This window comes from Galleria mellonella, unplaced genomic scaffold (genome assembly GCF_026898425.1).
Source record: "Galleria mellonella isolate WM207_F2 unplaced genomic scaffold, CSIRO_AGI_GalMel_v1 utg264, whole genome shotgun sequence".
NCBI lineage: Eukaryota > Metazoa > Arthropoda > Insecta > Lepidoptera > Pyralidae > Galleria > Galleria mellonella.
Window position 1 is genome coordinate 245,001 of NW_026442060.1, and position 9,166 is coordinate 254,166.

Sequence of the window (9,166 nt, forward strand, 5' to 3'; positions counted from 1 at the left end):
GTTCATTTTATATACTGTACTAGCTTTTTCCCACAGCTTTGCATGCATGGTGATATATTTCCCCTTTAAGCTAAAATTTTTAAGAATTCTTTTTTAGAGAATGCTTTTGTTATAAAATGAACCTATGTTTCAAATTTCAGACAGGATAAACATATTTATAATACAATATATGATATTGTCATAATATGAAATACCATATACTATGTTGTTTTTAGTCTTTAAATCCAATTGATTAAACAGTACATAGTATTTTCTACTTAAATTGATACACCTTTTTTTATACAACTTAGAATGGCAAACAAGCTGATGGCCCACCTGATAGAAAGTGGTAACCGTCGCCTATAGACATGGGCAGTACCATGGTCATAACAGAGTATACTGTTTCGCCCATGCGTTGCTATTCCTGAGGACTCAGATGTTATTCCTCTGTACCCTGTAAATTCAAGCCATATCCCACCCTTCAAACCGAAACATAGCCATGCAAACACAACTGCTACACGATAGAAACACGAATGGGACAGAGGTACCCAACCAATCGATACCAATAACAATACAATAATAATACCATTAACATTAAATAGAATTTTACATCATTCAATTAATTTATCACTAAAATATCAATACATTTTCCATGGTGGGATCCTTTTAAATAACATATTTTCATAGATATATTTTATATATTTAGATAGGCTATTAAATATACAAGTAGGTAGATATTTTTTGTACCTCCATTACTTAAAAGTACTGAAATAGGACTTATGTACCTGTCGTTATATTTATATTTAATATTTATTCATCCTAAACAAACAGAAAAGTATTTGAAGGCTACTTTTAAGTATATAGAAAGTTCAAAAACTGTAGTTCAATACTACTTACGTATTTAGATATTTTTTATGGTTATGTTTGTAGAAAAGTTTTTTTTGGAATAATGTATATCATTTCAAAACGGTATTACACAAGTAGTGTAAAAGTCTTAGAGACAATAATAAAAAATATTCTGTAACTAGTCTTTACCTACGAATTCGTCTGCATGATCATGATATATAAATTAACTGACTATAAATATATGACAAATATATATATATATATATATATATATATATATATATATATATACATTATATTAATAAAATTATCTGAAACCTACTATTTGAGGAACCGTAAACCTCTGGAACCCATGTACATAAATGAAAATTACGAAAGTGGATAAAACAAGAAATGTTGAGAAGATAAAGAACTTTCGCACTTAATCACCTAGACAAGTGACAAATGAATCTGTCAATAGATACGTTTTCGCCAGCTCACGCTTTAAAAAGAACAAGTTATTGAGCATTGCTGTCTTCTTTGATCTCATGTACCCGTAAGTGACAATCATCATCATCATACGAGTTAACTGTCCACTGCTGATCATAGGCTTTCCCTATAAACGGGATTTAGTCAGTGGTTGCTTGGCAGGCAAGTCGATAACGGTAGTTAGGCTTTAGTGATGTTTTAAGAGCTGCTACCCATCCGTCGACCACTAAATTCTCTTAGTCGCTTTTATTACACCCACGGGAAAGAAAAGGGCGGTACATTCTATGCTGGAACCACACGTCAATAAGCAAAAATATACCTGTCTATACGTTCATTTATGATTTGTCTTGATGCATTTCTCTCTGCTTATCCCTTAAAAAACCTGACGTGAAGATTGACACACAGATATTATGCATTCGGATCCCGTGCTGAGGTAAATATTTGTACGGTAAAGTTCAGTTGTTGTTTTCACTTTGAATAATAATATTGTTCGACGAGTATTTACGTTGGTTATAAGTTTACTGCTCTTTGGTGGCTCCAAGTTGGCTATTTCAATGGCAGAACAATGGCTTTCTAAACGTTTTATTATTGTTACACAAATCATTTACATCTAAATATTTTCATAGTAAATCCATAAGGAGACAGATAGACAAAACTGAATATCGCTTGATATTTTTCTATCCTTGTTGTATAAGCCGTTAACTATTCACTGCTGAATATAGTCTCCCCCATAGGGGGGGTTTTGTCAGTAGTTGTTACGCTTGGCAGGCAGGTTGGCAACCGCAGTTTTGCGTTTTGTGATGTATTAAGAAGGGTGTTGTTGCCCATCCCTCTATTAAAAATTCTCTTAATTGTTTCTAAGGACACCCACGGGAAAAGACGTGGTGGCCAATTTTACGCCGGAATCTACACGGGAAGATAACGAAAAGACGGGATTTTCTATCCTTACTCTATCTTTATAAAGCAGCTTTTTGCTCGCTACATCGTACACGTGGATTTCAGAAAATGAAATACCATTTTAATGTTCCACTTAAAGACAACGTTTCAAAATAAAACATATACCAAATTTTTAATTAGACATTCAGAAATACAGCTCTGAAAGATGCGTCCGATTTTGTGTAGTAATTTTTACATAATACAAGCATATAAATATACAGACAGACTAATACTAGAAATCAAAACAATAATTTTTAGACAAATTTCTAATAATTATTGTTTTGATTTCTATTTTACTTAATAAAACCTCTGCTATAAATTAGAATTGTACATATTTTGCCGACCTTTTAGTAAGGTAATATTTTTTTAAGGTTTCAATGTCATATCTATTTGGAAATACTGTGTGAAATGTAAATGTGTAAAATGTGGAAATAAATAAAATACCACATTAAAATAAAGTACGTTTAAAAAAAATTAGATATAAATCCCATTACTACATTTTAATATAATAATTACCGGTTTAACTCACGTGTAATTAATTCGAAACTAGTCAAGCTTTTCGGTCTAATTACATGAAAATTTAAACCGTTGGTTATTACATTATAATATATTGTGTGCTTACGAAACTGTTAACAATAAAATTCTATCATTAATAACTATCAGGTTCCTTAAAGTGGAAACTAGTCATAAAAAATATGTTAAAATAACCCCTAAAATTATAAAATAAGTATAGAAAAGAATTTTAGAACTACGAAATTTCTGTTTTACAAATAAATAAATGCAAGTAAGGAATACACGATTGTATGCAAAAACTTCAAATTATTCAGCGGGATATGGGCAATGCTATGCGTAAGTCCCTTTGCGTGATACAATCCGAAATGAAGATATCCGCAAAACAACCAACGTAATTGACATAACCCGAAGGATAAGCAAGCTGAAGTGGCAATGAGCTTGTCACATAGCTTGAAGAACCGACAACCGATGGAGAAAAAAAGGTTCTTGAGTGGTGACCCTATACGGTCAAACACAGTGTAGGACGACCCCCCACTAGATCAAGTGACGATTTGAAATGCATTGCAGAGAGTCAATGGATGCAGATAGCTCAGGACCGTTCCTTATGGCAGTCTATGGGGGAGTCTTATGTCTATCAGTGGACGAATAATGGTTTAAATGATGAAGGAATACATGTATTAGCACCTATGTACTCTTAGAAAATCATTCCTAGAGCTAAAATAGCAGAAGAATGTAGCTATAATTTTTAAAACTGCTGAACCGATTCTAATTCTAATCGTTTAAGATTTTCTCTCTTGTCCTGCGCTCCCATTTTCACCGGCTAGATGTGATAGAATACTAAGTAGCTTTGTTGAAGTGCAAAGCCCGCATTTTTACTTATACTGTAGGTTTTTTACACGACATGGCATGTCAAACGAGCTGTCAGCTTATTTTGTGACAAGTGGCAAGTATCATTTATAAGAGGAAAGGGTTTATTCGTAATGGGGACTCCAGTCCCCATTGCAAATAACATACTCTATCACATTGATTTTTAACTCAATCTCCCTGAAAACTATTGTAATTAAGTACCAATCAGTTAATCACTTCTCATTTTTTTATTGGTTTTCCGCCAGCGTATATTGATAGCACAGGCGAAGTAATCATTCCAATTTTAGCTCATTTTCAATAATCAAATGTGAGAAAATAACTTAAAGACCTTAATTTTTATATGAATGCGTACAAACACAAAGACACACAGCGAGAGACACACATGCACCTACAGACACACGCATACATACACGCACACATACTCGCACACACACACACGCGCGCACACACACACGCGCGCACACACACACGCACACACACACACAACTCCCAGATTAAATTATAATTAATTATGTCTTCCTATAAATTATATTTATTACATTAAATTCACATATTATATTACAAGTACTTAGTAAGTAACCCTGCGGAGTGAGGCCCTGGTGACCTGTAATACTACCTGTATTATACCTATCTCAGGCACCAGTCTCTCACAATTATATTTATAATTTGATTCAATATAAGCATGTCTCATTGTATTTCACTGTGATGAATTGTGAAGAGAAAATAAATCTATTGATTATTATTGTTATTTAAAGTTTATAATTGACATAAACAGCTGTATCACAAAGACCGACACGCGTGACATTTTTTGAATCACGGAACCCAAAAACCGATTAAAGCCATGCACATCACTTATAAAAGAACCCTGATAGCCTATTATCGTAACCCGTTGACGGAGGGCCCTTATTAACAGACCCAAAAAGGAGTCGAGTGTCTCTTTGACCCAAGCTCGATTCGAAGTCTGTAGATGATTAAGTGTCTCATCCGAATGGATTTTCGTCGATTTGATATCTCCTGTAAAAATGCGACGCATCGATTCACGAAATGCTTTATTAGAATAGTACAATTTACCTTTGTAACGAGTAAGTAGGTGATAATATTAATAAATATTATACACGGTATTACTACGTCCGTAAACGACGGTTACCACTTACCATTAAGTGGTCTATCAGTTTCTTTGCCATTCTAAGTTGTATAAAAAAATCGTTTTATTAATTTAAAAACAAAAACAAAGTAATATAATTTATTGATATTATTGAAAAAAACACTAAATTTTTCACAAAAAAAAAGGTGTTTTTAATACCATACCTAACCGATTTCACAGATTTTTCTTCAATTGAAGTATGATATATTATTGGCAACATAGTTTTGTTTTGTTTAGTAGAATAATTTATTGTTTAATCTATTGTGTCCTATCTCAATAATTACTATTTATAGTGTCTAGTAAATATAAATAATTTGAATAGTTACTCACGTGATAAGTATTAAATCGGCACTTTTTTTCAGCTTTGGCACTTATATATACTAGTCCTTTGGATTTGTTATTATATTTATTGCGTATTTCCTTGGGACTTCATTAATTACAACTATGATTAATATACTGTTATTGTAATTGTAAGGTACATTGTTATAAAATTATGATGCATATTGTATTAATATTTTATAAATGACCGTTTGTTATCATAAATAAATAAAGAAATAAAAAATAAAGCAATAAATGTCAAAGTGTAAAAGTTTATCTTTGAAAATGTATTATTATTATATTATATATCATACCATGGACATAACAGAGTATACTATTTCGCCTATGATACCCCCTATGCTTAGCTATTCCTGACTACTCGGGTGTTATTTCTCTGTACCCTGTAAATTCACTGCCATATCCCACCCCTCAAATTGAAACACAGCCATAAAAGCCAACTACATTACGGTATTGAAATAATAAACTAATAATAAATTATATAAGTACAATATATCAATCAATGTAAACCAACATCTACAATGTTAAGAATGTAAAATACAGGGTACAGAGAAATAACACCTAAGTCCACAGGAATGGCAACGCATGGGGGGTATCATGGACGAAACAGGTTACTCTGTTATGTCCATGGTACTGCTCATGTCTATAGGCGGCGGTTACCACTTTCCATCAGGTGGGCCGTCAGTTTGTTTGCCATTCTAAGTTGTATAAAAAAAAAATACTTTTTACTACCTCAAGTAGGTACCTTATTAGCAAATTAAAATACGGAATAATACTCATAAATATTATGTATTTTTTAATATACGTAATTACAGTAATACGTACGGTATACAACGAGTTAGAACTACTTTATCGCTTGGAGGCGACGGATTAAGTGAACAAAGAACAATATAAAAGGAGCAAAAGAAGGAAAACTCGAGATTAAATTCTATACCTGGTCGCCTAACTAACGTGCCGGTATGCTGATATCCTCCACTTGTAAAGAGATCTATGTCCAGTAGTGGAAGGTAAATTCTTATCTAATATTATATATGTGAAAAGGAGTTTTTTTTTTTTGTTCGTTTATGGCGTCTTAACGACGCTTAACCGATCACTATAATATTTTGATATATTTTTTTATACAACTTAGAATGGCAAACAAACTGACGGCCCACCTGATGGAAAGTGGTAACCGTCGCCTATAGACATGAGCAGTACCATGGACATAACAGAATATACTGTTTCGCCCATGATACCCCCCATGCGTTACCATTCCTGAGGACTCAGGTGTTAATCCTCCGTACCTAGTAAGTTCACGCCATATCCCACCCTTCAAACCGAAACACAGCCATGCAAACACAACTACTTTACGGTTGAAACACGAATGGGACAGGGTACCTCTTTCCTATTCGTGCAAAGCAATCGACTTTTGTACAAAGCCTCCCTCTAGTATATGAGATAGAGAAGGGCATAACTACTTCTTATGCCGGTCAGTAATCATATGTCGGTCACGCAGATGAAGTCGCGGGTAAAAGGTAATAATTGATATGGATAGATTATGGGTACCCGTAAACAGATCAAGCACTGGGGCCTATTCTGATGTGTCATTTCTCTACAAAATTTATCTCTTGATTTAATATTTTAATTTGATAATTTCGAAAAATTACTGTTTTATGGACCATCATAAACTAAATTAATTGTAACTGTTACTTAATTCTATTAGATGATTAATTGAATCTTAAAATAAAGATTTCGGTGTGATCACAAATATTTATGAATTCATTAGTGATGAAATCTTATATAAAAATATTTACTTTGTATAAAATATAAGTACTGAAAATAATTATGTACACTACTAAAAAGCCTATATCAATTTCCGTAAGCGTCTATAAGTAATACGAATCCTGTTTCTTACAGGACAGCCTCGGTCCAGTGTAGGAATCAATGCTAAATTTTGTACTAACATACTTTGATAATATAATAAATACATTTTTACCTTTTTTTAATTTTAATATCAAATTGAAATTTTAATTTTAAAGATAGATTTAGAGCAATGACGCCTCAGAATCGACCCTATTTTTTTTTATTGTGGCAAACAAGCATACCGGCCCGTCTGGGTGAACGGAGTTACCGTAGCCTATATACGCCTGTAACTCCAGGAATGTCACGGGCCCATTGCCGACCCTTAATAAACCTTAATATGCTTTTTTTTAAGATCCCCATGCTATAGTCTCTAAGGAAAGCCTCGACAGAAAGATGATTCCACAAACTTTTCTGAAACCGCACTGTGCATGACCATTCTGGTTCTAGGGTGTGAAAATTAATTCTCTATAATAATATGTGTTTTCTTTAAATAAGTGAAATTGTCTTGCATAGGGTGAAATCATGCTATCGCGACGAATTCACCACGGATGAATTACATTAATTTCCATTGTTATTTCACAATTCGACGCAATATGTTTTGGACTTTTATCCTAATTAACTGACTTCAAAAAGAAAGACGTTCCCAATTCGGTTGTATTTTTGACGTTACCTCGTAACTCCATCAGACTAAATTGAAAAAAAAAATTCTTTATGTAAAAGTAAAACTAAGCCCACCAGCTAAGTATGAATATACTATAAAGATAATAGACAATAAGTTTAATAAAAGTATATAAGTGCAACAAGATTGTTCTATAAAATTTTTATTAAAATCCGTTCTGTAGTTTAATTTTTAAATTATAATAACTGATTTTACCACAAATGAAGTCAGTTTCTTTGTAAAACTTAAATTATTTTACCTGTTTTCTAGTTTATGAAATCACAAACTTTCTTTAAAAAATAATCCCGATTTGCTTCATTTTTATGGTATGGTACGTGATATTTACGATAAAACTACATCGATTATAATACTATTATTTGCAATTGATAAAGTTCACTCTTTTCTTTAATTTTTGTAATTATATTTGTTACGATTTTTTTTTCAAGAGCAAAAAAGAAAAAAAAAGAGCAAAAAAATGTAATTGCATAATTAATACATATTTCATGAATCACTTCTTAATCACTTTTTAAGAATTATTATTATTTTTATATTTAATAAATTTGTTTTGCTTAATTATAAAATCTTATTAAGGTGAGACTCACACTGTAATTTGAAATGCTTAATATTAATAAGTTATTCTTTTTAAATATATTCGCGTCGTACATTAATTTTGGTTTAAATAAATAGGAAATAAAAATTTAAAAGTACTCACCGAGTCCAAAACAACATTTAATCTCAACTCAAAAATAACACCAATATCTATTTGCACAACACATTACAATTTACATTTTCGTATCAGTGTAATCAAAAATTAATCCACACCGGAGTTATCTGTAGGTAACGATTTCTATGCAAATTATCGCTTCGATTTCAGTATAACACCGCTTGAAAATCCAATTTATAAGGAGCGCACGTTTACGTCAATTGTCGGGGTAAATTCAAATATCTGTGCGGGGACACGCGGCGACCGTGCACGTCGACGGTTCGCAGCAGACTGGGCCAAAATTTGCCTGTATATTCTGGATATTTTGTGCACACCGCTTTTGTCTCGACTTGTGCACTTGCATTCAGTTTGCAAAAGTATTGCACCTTGAGCTTTTATGCGGATACTCTCTCCGATTTCAGGGAGCATTTAGAAGCAATCTATACAGATTTAAAATGGAATTTTCTTATCGTGCAATTAGGTAAGTATTTTTCAATAGAACTGGTAAATAACGTAACTTAGAATGTTTACTGTAATTATAATTATATGTTGTCATGTCTCCATACCAAAAACGAAGAGCTTTAACAATTTTAGAAGAAACTACTCGGCGTCTTCTCTTAGGTAGTGCCAACACGCCGGCGGGGTACCAGTGAGGGATAATAGGTGAGAATGAAAAGGTAGGTCAGTTAACCCATCATGATGAATACATCTGGAGTTCAGTACGATGGTTTCCAGGGGGAACCGTGTGGAGAACGACCTAATAGAATATATTACTAGCAATGAGATAGCTACAAGTTTACCCTATTTGGATTCCTCAGCTTGGAAAAAAAATTATATCTTTAATTTTATCTCCAAGCTAACGAAGGTTATGCTG

General features: G+C 32.8%; 1 protein-coding gene across 2 annotated transcripts in view; it reads right to left on the reverse strand.

The window, feature by feature from the left end:
- Nucleotides 1-8,589, reverse strand: part of LOC113511500 (uncharacterized) — a 166,656-nt gene extending 158,067 nt beyond the window's left edge. For both annotated transcript variants that reach the window (XM_026895124.3, XM_052895052.1), the window contains exon 1: nt 8,302-8,589. The gene's annotated coding sequence lies outside the window, so the exon portion shown is untranslated. The remainder of the gene's footprint in view (nt 1-8,301) is intronic.
- Nucleotides 8,590-9,166: the final 577 nt, after the last annotated feature.